Source organism: Protopterus annectens, chromosome 7.part0, assembly GCF_019279795.1.
Source record: "Protopterus annectens isolate FY-2018-M chromosome 7.part0, PAN1.0, whole genome shotgun sequence".
NCBI lineage: Eukaryota > Metazoa > Chordata > Ceratodontiformes > Protopteridae > Protopterus > Protopterus annectens.
In genome coordinates, this window is record NC_056739.1 from 1,663,948,793 (window position 1) to 1,663,971,292 (window position 22,500).

General features: G+C 36.7%; 1 protein-coding gene across 1 annotated transcript in view; it reads right to left on the reverse strand.

Moving 5' to 3' along the window:
- CACNA2D2 (calcium voltage-gated channel auxiliary subunit alpha2delta 2) overlaps positions 1–22,500 on the reverse strand; it is a 5,241,953-nt gene that overhangs the window by 1,821,969 nt on the left and 3,397,484 nt on the right. The window lies entirely within an intron of this gene.

The following is a 22,500-nucleotide window of genomic DNA, read 5'->3' on the forward strand; positions in this document are numbered from 1 at the left end:
TGTGGACATCCTACAGAAGGGCCTCACTGAGACAGATGCCTGGTGTCAGAGCCATGGCCTCGAGCTCAATGCCAGAAAGTGCAGTGTCATCCCCTTTGGTAAAAACTCTGTACCCATGAACTACCACATAGGCAGCAATATACGTAACACTGAATGTGTGATAAGAGACCTTGGGACCCAGGTGGACAATAGTCTCTCCTTTGATAGTCACATCGCCACAGTAACAGGAAGTCCTTCTACATGGCACACCTCATCATAAAAGGGTTCTCATCCAGGAAAAAAGTGGTCATTGTTCCCCTCTAATCGACGCTCATTAGACCCTTTATAGAGCACAACGCCCCTTTTGGAATGTACCTCACAAGACATCTGCAGCAGCTGGAAATGCCACAGAAGTACCTCATAAAGAGGATTACTGGCCTCAAACAAATGCCCTACACTGACCGCCTCAAAAAAACTCCTGCTTTACTCTGTAGCATATTGCCTACTCCGAGGTGATCTCTGCCTAACATATAAAGCTATGTCAAACCCAGAGCTGTTGGACATGCTACACCCAAAGAAATCCCAATCCCTCCAAGCTACACACTCTAGAGACCTAAACCTTGTCACCAAAATGAACAGGACATGCTGGAGGGATAGACTGCTGTCCCAGAGACTTCCCATACTCTGGAACAAGCTACCCATCTATGTCAAGCAAAGTTCTTCATTAACACTTTTCAAGAAAAATCTTGATGAGTGGATGGGAAATAGGAAATACACCCCAGGGAGAATTTCTGTGTCTCTGCTTGACAGTGGCACAGGAAAATAACTTTTTTGGGTGGCGTAAGCCAGGGAACATTGTTGGCTAGGCTTACGCAGGCCCTTGGGCCGATAGCCTAGTACCTACCTATGATGAACTGTCTTCAAATGTGGCACAAGATACTGTCAGTTGACAAAACCAAGTCCTAAAAGTCAACAGATTTCTTTCACATCACTGAACAAAATTCTAAAATTTTGTCCATGCTAGCAATCCAAACAATGTGTTTTATAACAGAAGCTGACTAAAACTATGTATAGTATCTGAACCAACCCCCTGGCATCACACATAAGTGCTCCTTTACCTCTTAAATGGGGTTACACAAGCTTGTGGCAGATCCACAACAAACATTATTCTGTAATCTTTATCTAATGCTCATGCAAAGTGAAACAAAATACTGTCTTTTTCTAATGACCACAATTATCAGACTACAGGGTCCTAGTCTAAAAACAATCAGCCTGCCCAAAACTGCAGTAGGGTGGAGGGCATAAATTAAGACCTTGTTGGCATTGTGCACCCATCGTTTCTGCCACTGTGCTAATATAAAGACAAATTGTGCCATCTGTGTCCATGCTGTCTATTGGATACTACTTCTGCAGACATTACCATACAGAATTCTACAGTTAAACTAATTCTAAAGTTTAATTCAAGTTAAAATACAGCACAGTGCTTTATCAAGCTCATTTGGTTGCCAAAGATGTCAAGGTGAGAAAAGGCAACAATATATCTTTTTGTAGACATGAGTTCATATACCACAAATTATAGCAAACTAATAAAAAAGCAATAATGTATTGAATGATGCTATGATATACATATTAACAGAGGTATAGCATAAACAGTAAATAACCTAAATGAATGACATTACAGTATCCTTCAATATGAACACCTTGACTGATTTTTCTTTACAGAACAGGTGTGTAACTTTCTTATAATATATAATATCTTATACAGTCTAGCTTTTACGTCTTAAAAAAGATCCAATAGAATATATATATATATATATATATATATATATATATATATATATATATATATATATATATATATATATATATATATATTCTATAATTATAGAAAGGACCAGCCACCTCTTATGTTTTATTGCTGTTATCTATTTTTATATCATCAACCATGTGTGAAATGAAAACTGAACCACAAGGGACCCTCACTAGTGAAGTTTATAGAGCTAAAAGGGACACTTAATTATATTGTGAGAGGTGAACACATTTTGCTGCTCTAAGATCGATATTCACCTTAGGAGTGCTCATCCAGGGCAAACACAGTTAAAAGTAACACAGAGAGAAAAAGTGGCAATAGAGATCTCATCAGAACATCTCAGGTATTAGGGTTCTCAGACACTGCGATGTTGAAAGAAACAAAAAGCACACATTGCCGCCAAAGCTACTGTGTGAAATGGCAATTATTTTCAAAAACATAGTTCTAGTGGTGCTACATACTTCTTTCTTTTCCTGTAGTTTGATAACTGTACAAATGAAAGCTGCTGCAGTTATTTTGTCAGGCTTTATAATGTAAGAAAAACTGCAGAATAAAGCTATTTTTGGTAAAAACTGAAACAATTCAACAGTATTTGTTAGATTTATCATTTAGAAAAAAAAGTTTATTCATATGTACTTCTTCTTCAGTGGATCACCTGTCTATTCATGATTGGCAGTAGAGGTTTACGGTGTCGAGTTGCCAGCCCAGCAGACAGACAGACAGAGACACACACACACACACACACACACACACACACACACACACACACACACACACACACACACACACACACACACACACACACACACACACCTAGGGCCAATTTAGAGTGTCCAATCCACCTACAGCATGTCTTTGGGATGTGGGAGGAAACCGGAGCACCCGGAGGAAACCCACACGACCACAGGGAGGACATGCAGACTCCACACAGAAGGCACCCCAGGCGAGGATTGAATCAGAGAACCTCTTGCTGTGACGTGACAATGCTAACTGCTGCACCACTGTGGCCACCCCTTTCATCACATTTTTATCATATAATTATTTATTTGTCAGTTTGTTTGTTTGCCTGTTTGTATGTATAACCTGGTGTCGAGCATTGACCTGCAGAGGCTTTTCCAAGACTCAGCCTAGCAGCATTGTCTGGTTAGCTGACCTTCTCAGACTCATGTAGGCAAATGGAGAGAGTCAAACTCTGGGTCACAGGAAGTAGACTCTCACTAAAAAACTCATCCTTTTATCTTGTGATAAGAAACAAGATCATTTGTAATTCAAATATAGAACTTATTTTAAACAGCATCACTTGTTTTAGTGAATGATCTACATGTCTCGTTTCCCATTTCATTATTTTATTTTCCTTGACTGTAAGATATTCCTGTCTTCCTGTCCTGGTAAACTAGAAGGATTTAACTGATGATTGAAATGGTACTCGGGCACAGTAACAATGTACTACAATACATTATGTCACATATACATTTCTGCCAGAAGAAAATGTATGCACATGCATATATGCATGAATGAATTGTTAGCTCTAGGTTGTAAGATTGGTGCAGAACACATTTGAAAGAAACAACAGAGGCAAAGAATAAAGGGGAATTATTGACATAATAATGTTAAGATCTGAATATATTCTGGATGATGGAGGGTGACTGGTAGGAGATGCTGTGATTAAGTGCATAAAAGAAAGAGTCGCTGCAGATAGCAACAAAACTGCTAGGAAGGAGGTGGGATCAGGTGGCAGAGAAGTCACATGAAGGGCTGATTTCTCAGAGATATTATTGTAGAAGAAGGAGTGCAGAGCTGGAGAGTGAGGAGTGGGAAAAGTGGAACACAGAAAAATCGTCAGAAGAAGATAAGAAATCACTTTATTACTATATGCATCTAGAGGCACTTGTTCATAAAGGGTAACTTTCATATTTTTGAAGAATTCAGTTCACCAATCTTCCAGATTTCACAGGGAGGTTGTTCTAGAGCTTAGCTACTGTCTCACAGAAAAGTGGTGATTCTTCTATTTAGAGACTTTGACCATATGCAAGGAATCAAGTTTAAGACTCCATGCTAGTGTGTACACCTTTAAGAGGACGGATAGAAAGAATGAGATTTAACAAGAGCAGTATTTATTAAGATAGCTTTGCAAGGTTAGAGTCAGCTTAACCAGGGGATTGGTTTTATTTATAATTGTTTTCTGGAGAAAAAGCAATGAATTCTATGGACATGTTTTAGACTCAGCCTGGGAGCAATGTCTGGTTAAGTGATTTGCTCAAAGTCATATAGTTAGGCAATAGATGCTGAGGGAATCAAACCGTGCACCACTGCATCACATGAAAGAGCTTGTTAACAGCTCCTTAATCCTGTAGGCCAAATGCCAGACTGCATATTGTTAATTTAAATACTGACATGAATGGGGATCTATATAAATCCTTCTAAGGATTCTGATGTCGGTGGATCATGCATGGGACAGGACATCATTCCAGTATACAGTGTAGATACATTTGGACAGCTAGCTTTCAAACAAAAAGTTAGGTCAACAGAAAAGCAGACAGAAAGGCAATCATAATAGAGAATGAAAACCATATCTATTTATTATGCATCATGGGATGCAGAGTTTATTTAAATATATCAGAAAGTGTGTTAACATTTTAGTACATAAACATGTGGTGAAGTTACAAACATATATTCTGTACTTTGCTCCATTAATGAGACATTTAGATAATTTTAATTGATATACTGCTAATTATTTTATCACAGCCAATGTCTCTTTTGTTTCTACAAGAAAACAACAGAGTATTGAAGCTACTGATTTTTATTTTGACAGTAGCCCTATTAGCAAATGTTATATAACATACTTTAGTTTATGTTTATGTTTGATAATTATTTTTATTTGCATAAATTTGGAACAGCCATGGAGATACTTTTGCACAGATATATGCAAATCATTCAGTGGGATTGTTTGAGACAGAATATATTTTGATAATACATTTTTTATGACAATGCTTTTAAAAGTACACATACTAATGACTTACTCTTTATATAAACTTGGAAAGTATTTATTAATTTTATGATGCTATATATCCCAATACATTTCATTTTAAATTTACATATAACATAACTTGACATTATATAAATTATTTACATTTCAATTTGAAAGGTGAAGGAAGTTTAATAATTATTATAAGTCTGTATATGAAACCTATTATTATGAATACATTTCCAGACATGCACACACACACACACACACACACACACACACACACACACACACACACACACACACACACACACAGTTGTCACCTTCCCAATTTGATTGCGTCCTTGCAATACAGGGAATTTTTGAGAATACAAAGAATTTGTAATGTGGGAAGACTAGAAATCAACATATATTTAAGATAAGAGATTCCATTATAGGATATATGGAAAAGGTGCAATGAAGAGCTAATTGTTTTGCAAGGATGAGATACAAGATATCAACTGATATTATAAGAAGAGAAAGTAAGAGGAAGAAAGTAACTTTTTGTTTCACAGTTTTTCTTAGAAAATTGTGTCTCATTTGAAGTATTGGAATATGTTTACTACAGAGTAACTTACCTTGACAACTTAGCAGTTCTTGAGGTGAAATGACTAGAAATCACCTAATGCATATCATTTAAAAGGTTGGAGAGAACTTTGATGTGTGGTGCAAATGTGAAGGGAATGATTCCCTGGGGTGATAGGGCTGTAAAATAACATATGGCACTGACAGATATGTTATTAATAATAGAAATACAGAATTATTTTTTTATTTGCAGTACAACTGCCTTTATCTGTGTTTTAAAATGTAGTTAATGCAAGTTTTATACAAATGGGCATAAAATATATTGAGTCATGTTTCAAAAAACTACCAGGAATATCATATATCAATTTCTGATCATAGGAATATTGCTATTTTAAATGAATTAACTTATGGCGTTTGAGATGGGTTAAATATTAATATGCTAGAGAAGTTTTATTAACATTAAATTAAAACAAAATGTAAAAAAACAAGCCAACACCAACCAGGTATCTTTGCTTAATATGAATAACAGAAAAGTTGTATAAATAGTAAAAAAGCAAAGACTAGGCTCCAGCTTTTCTCCAAAGGCAGACTGCTTTAATGGTGCACACAAGCGATTTCACGATAAGCTTATTCAGGGTACACCTGAAGAAGCTTATCGTGAAAGCACTTGTGTGCACCATTAACGCAGTCTACCTTTGGAGAAAAGCTGGAACCTAGTCTTTGCTTTTTTTACTGTTTATTAAATTAAAACAGACTATTTCCAGTCAGGTGAAATGTGTATTTGACTTTGATGTGTTTAAGTATCTAATTTTCTGTTTTTATTGGCTGATGACAATTAAAGAGCCTAATCTGGTGATTCTTAACTGATTCTAATTCTGGTGCATATATTTTTCCTGTTTGTTTGGAAGCTGTGCCAGGGGTGTGCAGGTGTATAATAAAGTGATTATTTTTCCAGTTTTTCATACTAGTGGCTCATAATTTGTTAAGCTTATTTATTTAATTATGGCAGAAACCTAAACCAGCTAGTTGGGATATGAAAACATGCTAAACTATTTGGAAAAGTCTGAAGAGTGAACTTATTACTTCTCCGTTATTGAGGTTTTTTTTGTGGATGAATAGTGTGAAGGCTAGAAGGGTAATATATATGGCATGTCTTGATTAGAAAACTACCACCTTTATGTAGTGGGAGAATAACAGAGACTATTCAGAGATTGTGACCTATGGTTTCATGATGGAATGGCTAATTAGAAAAGAGAATGGACAAATGATAGCCCTGATTGAATGTTATACCACTGGGAAACTAAAGTTTGCAAAAAATGTGAATTTAAATTTTGACAGTACATTTTAAGGAATGATATAGGAATAGGAGACAGCTGAAAACTTGGGAGTCAGTTGAACATGGAACGAGCATATGTGCATACTGTTCAATGTGATTTTATAGTGAGCATCGAGTTTCAAGCATAAAACCAGGTCAGAGAAATGGACAGTTAGGACTTTTACACAGGTCATAGCATTTCCAGTATGTGTTGTGAAAGAGTTGTGAGTTGTTTTTATTCTTGTCTAGTACATCAGGGAAAATTTTATTTTTGTTGTGATGCTTAACAATTTTTCCTTGTAGTGCAGTTTTTTTTTCTATCCCTGTTGCTGATAGGGGCTTTTGTGCTGATGTTTGTAATTGCTGGCTGCTTCAAATTGGGGAGCCTGGTCCATAATTTAAGGGGGGGGGGGGCAATGAACCAGGTCTGATTTTACTTTTTTTAATTTTCAGAGAAGTCAAGTTGTTCAGGATGTTGATGACAGACTAGATGGAATAACAAACTGTATTTTCTAATCCAAAGGATGTAAGAGGGACTGGTTATAGCATTTGAGGAGCTACAAAGGTAGGAGTATGAAAACATTTTGTGTTGTGTTAACATGAGAACCTAAATTGTTGTACAATATTTTACAATGTTAATATTAGCACATATACAAAAGTGGTGTGATGATCACTTTACAGCCGCATACCTCTCAACTGTCCATTGTTTTGCAGAATGCCTCTGATTTCCATCAGATTTTTGTATTGGCCCTTGCAAAAAATGCTGACATTCTGGTAACTTACTGATGATAACAGTCAGTCAATAATGTCAGATGACAGAGTCCCATACTTCTTATTGTTTAGAAGATACATATTTATGCAAAACCTGTTGTGTTACTAACATTTTATATGAATTAAAGTAACATTTCAAAATAGTCCCTGATTTTCACCACCTATTACTTTTTTTTTTTCCAAAAATTCTTGAGCAAAGAAGTTGAAAGATACAGGATCCAGTCAAGTTGACTGTTTATGCCTGTAACCTTATCTCATTTCTTGTACTGGTGATAAGACCAAGGACAAGCAAAGGTTTGGAGTAATAAGGGGATAAATATTATATGGCTACAACTGATCAGTATTGATCTCATTCAGTATTATACTGTTTGTGAGGTAAGACAAAGTATCATCAACTTTTTTCTTTACTTTTTTTACAATGACCATAGAGAGCAGATGCTGACCAGTGTGTGTTTAGACTTCAAATGTATTGATTTCATCTGCAGTCAATGGGACAAGAAGTTAGTTGCAGGTGTGATTTTTATGTCATATGACTGGCACAGACAAAGACTGCACTATAGGTCTTGTATCATTATGATACATACTGCAGCTTAAAGGAGGAAGCACGGATATGTCTGCTGTATGTAGTTTAAACCAAGTTCTAGGCATGTCAGCTACTATAGTATATAAGGCCATGGCCATGCATGCAATTCTGACAAATTCTTACACAGATACATGCAATTTTCAGATTTATTGTTCCAAATGAGACTCTAAGTATGAAAGTTGGTAGTATAAAATAGAAGGAATATTATCACAGGAGAGCAGGGGTTTGTGGTACAGTTTGCTCATTTATAGCCTTTTGCAGTATTTCATATTTGGATAGCTTTATTTGTAACTTTATACATTGATTAATCGTTTAGTAATGTTTGGTTTATATTTGAAAAATTACACTGCATATTTTTGTGATATTTGTAGACTAATCACTAATTACAGATAATGAAGATATTAAACTCAGGAAAAAGGATGAAGACAACAAATCCCATGGTAGTGGATATGAGACTGTATCTGTAAAGTGACATAATGCATGTGTTACTGATTGATTGCTTGTTTTCTGGTATAGGATGAGGGATTATATAATAGAATCTTGATTAGTGAAGTGGGTTGGTGTGAAAGACAAAAGGGCAGAGATTTATGTGCCTCCACATATTGCTACAGAATTGTAATTGTCTCCTAGTGTGATTTTTATTTTTTCCTAATGTTTTCCTAAAAGAGCACTACTCTTATGATGCCAGAAGTGCGGGTTTCACTGACTGCAAAATATCTTTTAGTGGTCTTTATAGACTAGGGTAGGGCCTCTGTATCTGAAAAGTAAAAGCAAGTTTACAGGAATAAGTAAATGTAATATGCATTTTAGTAAAGTCTTGCAGGATTACCATCTGTGTCCTGGCTGTGTGACCCTTTGAGTGAAAAAAATCATTATGAAGGTAAATTTCTGGTGTAATATTTCTGACTGCAAGGGTAGTAGTGTAATCTGACTACATGAACAATTCAGGCTGTGAAAAGATGACCTAATATTGTTATTTACAGCTGACTGTGTGTTGTCCTGCCTAAAATATGACTGGTCTGCAAGCTTAGACACACATTATTATGATTAGCATCTGCCAAAACACAGTGTGTTATCAGAAGTAACAAATGTGTCTTACTTACAGGCATTGGTGTACCTCTGCTTCTAGCTCTCTGAAGATTGTTTAGTATTACAGAAAATTACACTGAACAAGTTACATCTGAATACAACTTTTTTTTAAGTAGAGAGTGAAAATTACACACAATTCTTCTAACATTTATATTCCATTGGCTAGAGAGTAGCTATTCTGTAACATCCATTTAACTAACCATTAGCCTTCCAATTAAAATGTTTTTGACACTATATGAGTAAGGAATAATACCAAAAGCTTGGGTAAAGTTAATAAACAGAGAAAAAAATGGAATACACCTCTCTTATCAAAGCTTCAGTGTTGATGTCATACAAAAGGTAGAACTGATTTGAACATAAACATTGTATATCTATGTGTATATGCAACTAAAAGGTTAAAGACAGACTTTTGCAGAAGATTTGAGGAAATAAAGTGGGGAAAATACTAATGATGCACCCCAAGATTCTGCAGGTTAAGCATTGCAATTCTGTAGTTCAAGAACAGAAGGATTATTGTGCTTAATAGAACTGTAAGCTGCTTTTTGGTTGGAACAAAGGCTAGTTTCCATTCATAATACTTTCTTTTATGTTTCAGCTTGAAAATTTCACTTTATTAGCGGCTTGCCTATGTTTAGTTTTTTTTTAAATAAAGTAGGTAGTGTTTTAAATTTCTGGTATCTTAATTTCTTATGCACATATGCACATTGGCCATCCTACTGTATTCCATAATACCAGAATACAAATGTGACCACCCCCTTTCAACCTATCTTGCTGTTTTAAAAATAGTGACTCTCCGCTAAAACTTAACTTTTTAGACAGGCAAAATTTAAGTTACATACTTTCACATCTAATTCCTCTAGTGCACACTGCAGTGTTTAGGATAAACCATTTTTTTCATCTTACCTTTAAACATCTGTTGCAAGACCACCAGTTATTAGTCAGTAGTCATCTTGGGATTAGTGCTTCTGTTTTCTCCTGGTGAGAGAAGGAGTGCAGTTACATTATTTCATGGAGACTGCTGATCACTAGAAAGCTTAATAACTGCTTTATAAGTGACAGCTTGGAATCTGTGCTTATATTCTGATCCTGGTGAGAGCAGGAGCAGAGTGCACTGATTCCTGACTCTTTCTGGTTGGAGTCCCTGTGACTAGCACTTGCTCTAAAACCTGCTGGAAAGCACTAAGAAGCCTTAAACTGACAGAAGCACTAAACTCTCCTTATTAATAAGGAGAAATTAATTGTTGGCACTAAACAGCCTATAATTGCAAATTACCTTGCCAAAGTAAGGGGAATAAAAAGCACCTAACCAGACACGTCCAAGGGTCAGCTTCTGTTGATTTCTCTTGTCTACCTGGTGAATCTGGGCATACTGGGGCAATGCAGCAACTGCTTCATGTACACAGATAATCTTCTCCTCCTACCACCTGACACTACAACCTGTGAGAGATGCACTTACATAGCCAAACTGGAAGCAAAGCTCCCTCCAGCCAAGATTGTGCTAGACAATCAAGAGAAGGTTAACACCCGCACTACATCTCAAGCAACACATAGCCCTTCAAAACCCTCACCACCAATACCCACACATAGCAACACTAAACATGCATATGTGAAGGTCCTTAACATTAACCTGCCCAAGCAACAAGGACCTCCGAAGTTGAAACGCAAACAAACACCAATCACAATCAAAGTATCACATAGCTCACAACACCAGTGTGCCACCCAACAGCCCCTAAGGCAAGTCAACGTACCTAACACTTTAGTCATAGGTGATTCTACAATCAGGCACACTGATGTCCCACTCACAAGGCTGAACAAGGAGAAAATTACAGTCAGCTGCCTGTCGGGTGCCAGGATCCATCACATAACACATGCACTCAAGTCACTCCACAACAAGTACAAATACGACTCTGTCTTTCTCCATGTTGGAGTGAATGACTTGAGACGCACCTCTCTGGACTACATGAAAAGACACATGGAAGAGCTCTCGAATCATGTGACCAAGGCAGGTATGACCCTAGCCCTGAGTAGCATCCTGCCTTCGCCCAGAAATATACCATCATATAAGGATAAAATGATTGACTTCAACAATTGGCTAAGCTTCTGGTGTCATTCAAAGGGGATCCAGTATCTGTCTGCTTTGGACGACATGATTGACAATCCACGATGGTTTGCCACAGATGGTCTGCACCTGTCACCCTTGGGATTCAGGTTACTGGCTAAGGCTCTTGCTACCCCTATAGTGCCTTTTTTTAGGCAAGGCTCAAAGGACAAAACCACCACTGTAACAGGTACAAGTTTGCAAAATCTGAAGGCAATGGTATTCAATGCTAGAAGTCTAAACCTCAAAATGCACTCTGGAGAACATCAATATCTGTACAGTAACTGAGACCTGGTTCAAGGCTCCAGAGAGCACACCTGCAATACCAGGCTACAACTCTTGCCACACTTTTCGGCCACCAAACCAGGACCGAAACACTAAAGGTGGAGGAGTGCCCATATTCACCAAGGATATTCACACCTCCAGGCTAGTTGCCCAACACAATGTATCTGAAATTCTCCAGGTGCAACTAACACTAGGTAAGACTGCAATCCAAATTGTAGCTTGCTACAGATCCCCCACCATTCCCCAAGGTTCTCACTACACCTTTCTAAACATACTGGAAAATATTAAAATACAACCAAACACTCTAATACTGGGTGATTTCAACTACCCTGCCATTAATTGGGAAAACTACTCTTGTACCAACACCTATGCCCAACGGTTCTTGCAATTCATAAATTCCAACACCCTGGATCAACTAATCCATAGACCCACCAGGGGCTCCAGTATCCTGGACCTGCTCATTACCGACATGGGAAATCAATGCTCCACACCAGTGGTCACCCCCTCATTGGTTAGGTCTGACCATAAGCTAATCACTTTTGACTTCCACATCCCACCCTCACTCCCCCCCCCCCCCCAGTAAGGAAACATCCGTAAAAAACTTCTCCAAGGCCAACTTCATGCTACTCAAGTCAGAATTGACAAACGTCATGACACCCATGGAGATGGGAATTGAAAGTTTGACTGCTGAATCCTACACTAAAGCACTGTACAAGCACATCCACTCGTGCATGAATAATACCATCCCAAATAGAACCAAGATGCTGTCCTCCAAAAAAAGGAAGCCAATCTGGTAGTCCCCTGTCATAAACAAACTATACAAGAGAAGGAAGAAACTGTTACAGAAAAGAGGAAAATGCCAGGATGCAAAAAACTGCCTTACCAGCCTCAGTAAGAAGCTGAGATCCCTTATAAAATACTCCAAAGCTAGTTACGAAAATAAAACTGCCAAAGATTCCAAAGACATACACAAGATAGTCTATAGCTATGTCAAGAATCTAAATGGCAATGCTCAGATCTGCTCTGAACTACAACAGAATGGCATTAAATATACTGATTCCAAGGATATAGCCAATATACTAGCAGATCGAATTAGTGCCAACTTCACCCCCCTCCCACCTCCCTAAAGGGCCCATCTCAATACCGAAAGATTGCCAAATTCTGGTAATCACGGCCACACAGGTAAAAAATGCACTCTCCAAAGCTAAGAATACAGCATCCAAGGGACTAGACAACATCCCAGGCTGTGTACTACATGAACTAGAAAATGAACTGGCACCTCACCTAAGTATCATGCTTAATCATAGCCTCACCTCAGGCTTTGTACCCACTGAGTGGCGCATAGCTACTATTATCCCACTCCACAAGGAGGGATCCACCTTGGATCCTGGGAACTATGGTCCCATCAGTCTGACGAGTCTGATCTGTAAGGCCATGGAGCATATTATCATGGAACTTATAAACAAAGACATTGGCAACCTTCAAACACTGTACCCCACTCAGTTTGGGTCTGTGCAGGGCCGCTCGTGTCTCCTGAACCTGACTGACTTCTTTGAATCAGTCTCCAGAGCAGTGGACGAGGGTAAGGCGGTCCACACAGCCTATCTGGACCTTGCCAAGGCCTTCAACACTATCCCCCACACTGGAATCATAGATAAACTTACTAAGCTGGGCATAAATCCCTACGTCACTCGATGGGTGCTAACTGGCTTACTGACAGAATCCACACTGTAAAAGTAACTCCAAATCCAGCTCCAGGCAAGTGACAAGTGGAGAACCTCAGGGTTCAGTCCTGGGACCGCTCTTGTTTGGCATCTATTTCTCTGAAGTACAGGCCAACACTAAGGGACTCTGGCTAACAAAGTTTGCATATGACTGCAAACTGGGAGCCATTATTGAATCCCCAAATGATGTGGATATTCTACAAAAGGGCCTTACAGAAACAGATGCTTTGTGCCAGAGCCATGGGCTCAAGCTCAATGCCAAAAAATGTATAGTCATCCCCTTAGGGAAAAAAACATGTATCCATGAATTACCACATAGGTGGCAGTGCACTAAATACTGAAAGTGTGATAAGAGACTTAGGAACACAGGTGGACAGTGGTCTCACCTTTGATAACCACAACACCACAACAGTCAGGAAATCCTTCTATGTGGCACACCTCATCACGAAGGGCTTTTCATCCAGAAAAAAGGAGGTCATTGTCCCACTGTACTAATCCCTCATTAGACCCATCATAGAGTACAACGCCCCATTTGGTATGTACCTCACAGGACATCTGCATACCTGGAAAGGCCACAGAAACACCTCACTAAAAGAATCACAGGCTTAAAGCAGATGCCTTATGCTGACCGACTAAAAAAACTCCATACTCTATCGCATATCATCTACTCAGAGGTGATCTCTGCTTAACATACAAGGCCATGCAAACCCAGAGCTGTTGGACATGCTACACTTAAAGAAATCCCAATCCATCAGAGCCACATGCTCCAGGGACCTAAACCTTGTCATCACAATGAACAAAACATGCTGGAGGGATAGGTTCCTGACCTAGAGACTCCCCATACTCTGGAATAGACTGCCCATACATGTCAAGCAGTGCATCTCCTTGGCCCTCTTCAAAAGGAACCTTGACGACTGGATGGGAGATAGGAAATTCACCCTGGGGATCATGTCATTCCCCCTGCTAGACTGGTCCAGGGAAGTAAATATTGTGGGAAGAAATATCCAGGGAATTGTTATGGCTAGGCTTGTACAGGCCCTAGGGCCAATAGCCTAGTACCAACCTATGAACCTATGAACATAGATTAGTTTCAGCTGCATGTTTTAAAATCCCTATTCTTTCTTCAAGACACTGAAACCCTAGGTACATGATCTGAAATTAAGTTATGCAGTACTCCATAGCACATATTCCTAATATATTTGATAAGATTTAAAGGAAAATATATATACCATCTCCAAGATCACTATACCTCAGAGTAAAGAGAATTTTCTGAAAAATGCCATCTTGGACTTTTGGCCACTCAGTCTCCATATTTTATTACTTGCTCTCGTGGGTCCCAACATTTCAAACAGTTACCCAACAGAGTGACTTCTTGCTCTAAGGTATTGCATGCATCCAGGTGTTATACTAGACCAGATCCCATAAGTCATGCTTTTAACATTATGGCTTTATCTGTATTATTTATGAGAGTTCTGTTTGTAAACCGTGGAACTATTTATTCAGATTTTTTAGCATTAATCAAAATTAGACTAATTCTATCAGAAATGGTTTTAGATTTTCTGATATGGGAAAAATCCCTAAGAATGTTTCATCTTAGATTCTGAAAAAGGAAATGTTTATCCCAGTATGAAAAAAAGTGGATACAACACCTCAACAGTTAATGGTGCTGCTCCTGTACATGTTTCCTACAAATAAACAGATTCTAATTTATTTACAAAGCATGTATGACAATGTCAAGGAACTCTCTCTCTCTCTTTCACTCTCTCTCTCTACATATATGCATACATACATTTAAAGATTACGATTTGGTGAGAAAAATGCACTCTGTATAGGTGAAAAGATAAACTTCCTGATTTATGAATCCAGATTTAGAATTGCCTTCGACTGTTTCTGTTGGATCATTGTGGCTCACATAAAGAATGATCCATCAACATTTCTTACTTCTATTATTCATATTATTTGGCCACAGAACATCTTTCTTCATAGTCCCTGAAAGACTATACACATTGTAGTGGAATAACCATCTATGTCTGCACCATCTGTGACATGTAGTGGAATAACCATCTATGTCTGCACCATCTGTGACAATCAGCTTAAGGTATGAGTCTTCCGAAAATAATACCTAGCTTTATTATTGCTATTGTGTTAAAGTGTCATATGTGGAGAACAGGCACCCCAGAATCCTCTTCTTTTTAGAAACATGTACATCTTCCTTGCTAAGATACAGCTGTTTTACTTCTTATAAACGTATTTTCAACAATCATTAGCTTAAGTTACTCTTTCTGATTAGCTCGTGTCTCAGTGTTACAGAAAAAAAAAATCCTTATTCTCTTTTTGACACTGCTGTTAGTAATGTGAGTCTCTGGAAGATTATTAAAACTGAAGTCTACGGCTAATTAAGTGCCTACATCTGTACTGGCAGTTGTAATCTACTGGAATGAAAGGTTTGTCAAGAGGTATGTTAATAATGAGTCATCAGCAACTTCTAATAAAGAATCAATAACTTCATTAGACAGGGTATTAGTCAAAACTCCTTTCTTTCAAGTCACATGTTTACCATTAAGGGTTGCAGTAGCCCTTGTATTGGATTTCTAAACAAGTACTTTTTATTTTCTTCATTTTCTGATGTACACAGCTATGTTTACCCTTTTTAGTTTGTTGTTTTTACTAAAAGTACAGAAAGGATAATTAATCATTATTTCATAAAACATAGCCGTCAAGATTTGTCTCATAACCCTTTGACAAACCTGTACCTTTCACATATACTTTTGGCATTCATCTCAGTAGCAGAGGAGTGTACCTGCATCCATGTTTTATTTTCAAGAGTCTCTAGGCTATATTTTATGTTTTAAATACTGAAAGAAACATCATGCTGACTAGATGACAACAGGCTACACAGAGGAAGCAGTCATGTCTTTCCAACATAACATCTGGTTAATCCAAAAGTAAAACTGAACGAATGACATCTTTTTATTTGTAGTTATTTATTTACTTGCTCTGTTTGATTTAACTTATTACATCCCCCTACCCCCTGCCTTTTTCAGCTGTGTAGCAGGTAATAAGATAACTGTATCTTTCAGTCAGGAAGTAAAGCCAGTTAAACTGTGATGCACAGACAAACCATCAGGGGCATACATTCTATCATAATGTCTTTCGGTTGGTGTAAAGTGAAAAAAGAAAAACAAAAGAAAGGAAAAACACCCTGTCTTATAACTGCAGATACACATTTATTCAGGCATAACAGAGCTGAATTTTGGAAAAGACTATGTAACTTATAGTAACAATACAGGTTAAGGAAACAAAAAGAGCAGAACTAGCATGGGGAGGTAATGTATAATACTGGCAAACTCAGGCCATACCTCAGAAATGCAAGCACCCTGAAGGACAGTCTATGAGAGCCAAGAGGTCTGGGGTACATGTAATTTCTTTGTAGCAATCTTCTGGCCTAGCTTCACAAAGATATTAAAGGAAAACTCCATCTTAGAACTCATAAAATATATTTATTGTCATTGTATCTTTATTTTTGAGTTATTTTAATGCCTCAAAATCACTCCAAGTGCTTTTTTTACAATTTTAATGTGTTTCTCTCAAAATGGCAGATGATGGGGCCTGTCTTGGTAATGTTATCTTGTTGTCTTGCTTTCAATCCTTCTTCCCAGAATACATTTCAAGTCCTCTTTATATGACTCATGCTAGACATAAGGAAGTGGTGCTGTTTTTTCATGTCATTAAGACAGAATGGCAGGACTGTGAAGCACTGTCATCTAAACACACCTTCTATAACAGAGCTGTTTCTATGTTTACCTGAATGAGCTTCATTTATGTGACTGTCAGAGTTTGTTTTATGCTATAAACGGCTGTTAGCTACTTCCAGCAAAAGAAAGTAGATAAATAACATTTTTCTGTAAGAGGAGTCTTTTGTAGTTTTAAAAGATTTGACAAACCATCCCCCACACTTTCATGCTGAGGTGTGAAAACTCTCACTTCAGTAAATGATCCTTGCTGTGCATTTACAAGTGACAAGTAGTAGGCTTTAAACTTAGTCTGTCTTCTACTTCCCAATGCCTTCAGTGTGAGGATTTTTCTGTCTCATGAATGATGCAGACTTAAAATGTGCTTTATTAGTTTCTCAATTATTTCTGTCATGCTCACTCTCCTTTTTTATGTTTCATATTTATTTATATTTTCATAACCAGGAAAGTGAACTGGTCCCAGGACCCTTTTTGGCCACAACTTAGGCTACATTGGCAAAGATAATAACAATTATTAAATGCACTTAACAATACAAAGAAAAAAATGTTGACATAAAGACATTGACCAAGATTTCATGTGCAACACATAGTCAATGTGTGACAGTGTCAAGTAAATCAATTTTGCAAAAGTTCCTCACCAAAAGGATAAAGGGTCTCAAAAATATGTCTTATGCTGCCCGACTGAAAGAACTCCAGCTCTATTCAGTCTCATACCGCTTGCTCAGAGGTGACCTGTGCCTGACATATAAGGCCATGTCAAACCCAGATTTGATGAATATGCTTCACCTCAAAAAAATCTAGATCCCTCAGAACCACAAGGGCGGGAGACTTAAACCTTGACACGGTTATAAATAGAACGTGCTGGAGGGACAGATTCATCACCCAGAGACTCCCTATGCTGTGGAACAAAATCCCGGTACATGTGAGGCAGAGCACCTCTCTGGCCTTGTTCAAGAGGAATCTTGACCAATGGATGGGAGATTGCAGATATACCCCAGGGATTACTTCAGTGTCACTGCTTGACAGAGGCACAGCAAAATGATAGGCATAGTTTTTATTCAAACTAAAGGGGTGGCGAAAGCCACATAACTATGGGCTAGGCTTATAAATGCCCTTTTGCAGATAGCCTAGTATGAACCTATGAACCTATGAACCTATGAACCTATGAACATTTACTAGAATGCATACATTGTTTATCTATACTATGTTGTACACATATTGCGCACACACACACACACACACACACACACACACATATGCTTTTGTAAATATAGTTTTTACACATACGCATATACAGAAACACACACACATAGTGTGTGTGTGTGTGTGTGTGTGTGTGTGTGTGTGTGTGTGTGTGTGTGTGTGTGTGTGTGTGTGTGTGTGTGTGTGTGTCTGTGCATTTAAATACTGTTACGTACTTCTGATTTCCTTTTCTTAGTGTTTTAATGCAAGGGCACATAGTAATGTATGTTAAAGTATATTCAGCTGTATGTCATGGTTGCACTCCAACAATTTAAGGACTGACTCAGAGTTAGTGGGAATCTCTTACAATGGATTTGCATGTACCAGATATGCATCCCCCTCTGGAAGGAGGTCAGAAAAAAGCATAAGACCTTTTTATGAACAGTATCAGTGCACCTATTTGATAGGGTTGCCCCCTAACTCTCTTTCTACAGTTCTGGTCTGTGTGTGTGTGGGGGGGGGGGGGGCACTTGTAAACTGTAAATGCATTGATATTTTAGAAGAAAAAATATTTTCTGACTTTTCTCTAACTGTCACAGAAATCTTTTGATACTACATTTAAGTTATCTTACCATAAAAACATTTATAAATAACATTTAAAGCTTAGCGGTCAATACTGTGTTGCTACTTATATAAATGTGTCAAAAGAGTTGAAAATTGCCTTTAAACCCATGACTGATCTAACTGCTTTGTTTGCTATGAAAGGGGAGTGTTAAGTTATCCTCCCATCTGAAATAAAAACAGTGGAAAACAGTTCCACAGCTTTCTTTCTTTTTTATATCAGTTGCTGTGTTCCTGACATTATCAGGATTAATTGCCCATCTAAGATTGAAAACAGTACCTGACAGGGTAAACTACAGATTTAACTGTGTCTATGATATGTCATGCAGGTGGAGACAAATTTCTCTGCAAAGTATGTGAGAAGTTGATGTGTATGAAAATAATAAACTGAGAGTAAGATAATGGAACAGTACAATAAAAGATAATCCAAATAAAAACAGACAAAAGTACCAAAGCCAACACAGCTGCAGACAGAACTTGAATAAAAAAACTTAAATTCATAAAAGTAAAAGTAAGCGCTTTCACAGTATATTCAACTGTTTCATCAGACTGACTACATAAAACACACAATTCACTTAAATAGCAGCTAAAACAAACCAATTAAAACCATTAACATCAATTAACTAAAAGCTCCTTAAAGGAGCAATCACAGAAGATATTAATGGTGTGACATTCTGAATATAAACATACTTATTAATACAACTAAATATGTGTATATATATATATATATATATATATATATATATATATATATATATATATATATATATAAAATACATACATACAAGTATAAAAAAGTTTAGAAAAACACTACTAAAATTAATATTTTAAAGGTTTTGCTTTCAAAAATGGTTTTAAGGAAACAACCTCATTTAAACCTGGTGCTTTGTCAGCATTTAAAGACAGAATCTATTTTTGTTCAGCAGATTCTGTCTAATTCCTTATGTCCCCCCCCCCATCTTAAATTTTCAGAGATTATCTCAAGTACTAGGAACCTAAAACTGCGGTCTGCATCATATCTAACTGTGTGCTTGGCAAGGGCATTAGTATCTTTTCTATTCCTAATATCTCTCTGATGCTCTAGAATTCTATCTTTTAGTTGTCTATTACTCATACCTATTTAAAGGGCATGGCAAATAATACAATAACTAAAACAAATAATACTGTGGATCTTACAGTTCACATAAAAATCTGTTTCTATCTTAAATTTCATGTGGAGATGGACATAATTAATTCCTGTATGAAAATGTTCACATGCTGCACAGTTTCTACATTTAAAAGTACCATTCCTATCAGATGCCAATATCTTATTAGGAACAGAAGCATGATAACATAAATGTCTTTTTAATTATTTATTATTCTTGAAGGAGAAGTGTGGAACTGTATCTATGACATTTCATAATTCATCTACAGTGTCTAAAATATCCCAATTTATTTTAATAATATCAGATACCCTATAAATATCAGAAGAATATGTTAAGGGAAACTTAACACTCTCTGTTCCTTTTTGTATCCTAACATCTTCAGTACTTAGTGTTTCTGCATAATAAGGCCTACACTTACCCCCCCTCTCTTTCAATGCTACTGTGATGCATTTATCAATATCCTTCTCTTGATACCCTCTGTCTAGGAAATCCATTTTCAGAGACTCAAGTGCTAAATCTAGTTGTTCGTTCATAATGAAGTCTCATAACTCTGTATACTTGCCTTTTGATCATATTTCGGGAAATATGCCTGGGGTGCATACTACTCTTGTATTGTTCCTTCAAGTAGGTTTGCTATAAATACTTGTGACTGTGTGAGCCAACTCTGTCTTCTTGACCATAACGTCAAGAAATTTAATTTCTTACCAGGAATACTTAAATGCAAATCTTAGGAAATCAGTACATTGATGCAAGTATTCTATAACTTGTACTAATCTTTCAGCTGATCCATTCCATAAAATAAATATATCATCCACAAATCTTGCATACCATAACATATGCTTAAAAAATCCTTCAGCTTGTAGCAATATATCTATCTTCCATTGTACCAAAAAAAGGTTGGCGTAGCTGTTTGCACATGCTGTGCCCATTGCTACGCCAACCTTCTCTGCATAGAATTGCTCTTCAAATAAAAAAATGTTCTCCATTACAAGTTCTAACAAAGCACATAATAAATTGGTCTTATCAGTGTTAAAACAATGATTAGTGTTCATGAACTTTCTAATGTTTTCTATGCCCCAAGCATTGGGAATCACAATAAAGAGTAACTCTATATCCATCGTCACCAAATAATAATAATTATTATCTAAATTAGAGGTAGCCACAAATAATTTCTGTAGAAAACATCTAGTGTCTTTAAGAACTGTATCACAATTGTCCAACAAAGAATGTAAATTATTTTCAACAAAAATTGAAAGTGGCTCAGTTAAACAGCCTCTCCCAGATACTATTGGGCACATTGGTGGATGTATTGCATTTTTATGCACTTTGGGTAGACCATATATTATTGGCACTAATGGTTGCTTGACTTCAAAATATTCAAAAAGCTTTTCATCAATAATACCAGTCATAAGCATGTCAAATACATAGAATGATACTTTCTCAATAATTTCATTAACATTGGGTTTATAAATACAAGTATAAGTAGCATCATCACATAATTTATTTTCGTTGTATTAATAAGTATGTTTATATTCAGAATGTCACACCATTAGTATCTTCTGTGACTGCTCCTTTAAGAAGCTGTTAGTTAATTGATGTTAATGGTTTTAATTGGTTTGTTTTAGCTGCTATTTAAGTGAATTATGTGTTTTATGTACTTAGGCTGATGAATCAGTTGAATATACTGTGAAACCGCTTACTTTTTCTTTTATGAATTTAAGTTTTTTATCCAAGTTCTGCCTGCAGCTGTGTTGGCTTTGGTACTTTTGTCTGTTTTTATTTGGATTATCTTTTATCATACCGTTCCAATATCTTACTCTCGGTTTATTATTTTCATATAAAAATGTGCAGTATGTAAACATATTCATACAGGAACTAACTATGTACACCCCCACATGAAATTTAAGACAGAAACAGATTTTTATGTAGACTGAAAGACCCATAATATTATTTATTTTAGTTATTGTATTATTTGCCATGCCTTTTATATAGGTATGAGTAATAGACAATTAAAATATATAATTCTAGAGCATCAGAGAGATATTAGGAATAGAAAAGATACTAATGCCCTTGCCAAGCACACAACTAGATATGGTACAGACCACAGTTTCAGGTTCCTAGTACTTGAGATAATCTCTGAAAATTTAAGGGGGGCGCATAAGGAATTGGCTGACAAAGCACCAGGTTTAAATGAGGTCGTTTACTTAAAACCATTTTTGAAATCAAGACCTTTAAAACATTGCTTTTAGTAGTGTTTTTATATACGGTTTTATACTTTTATGTATGTATTATATATATATATATATATATATATATATATATATATATATATATATATATTTTTTTTTTTTTTTTTTTTCGTTGTATTAATAAGTATGTTTATATTCAGAATGTCACATCATTAGTATCTTCTGTGATTTCTCCTTTAAGAAGCTGTTAGTTAATTGATGTTAATGGCTTTAATTTGTTTGTTTTAACTGCTATTTAAGTGAATTGTGTATTTTATGTAGTCAGTCTGATGAAGTAGTTGAATATACCATGAAAGCGCTTACTTTTTCTTTTATGAATTTAAGTTTTTTATCCAAGTTCTGCCTGCAGCTGTGTTGGTTTCAGTACT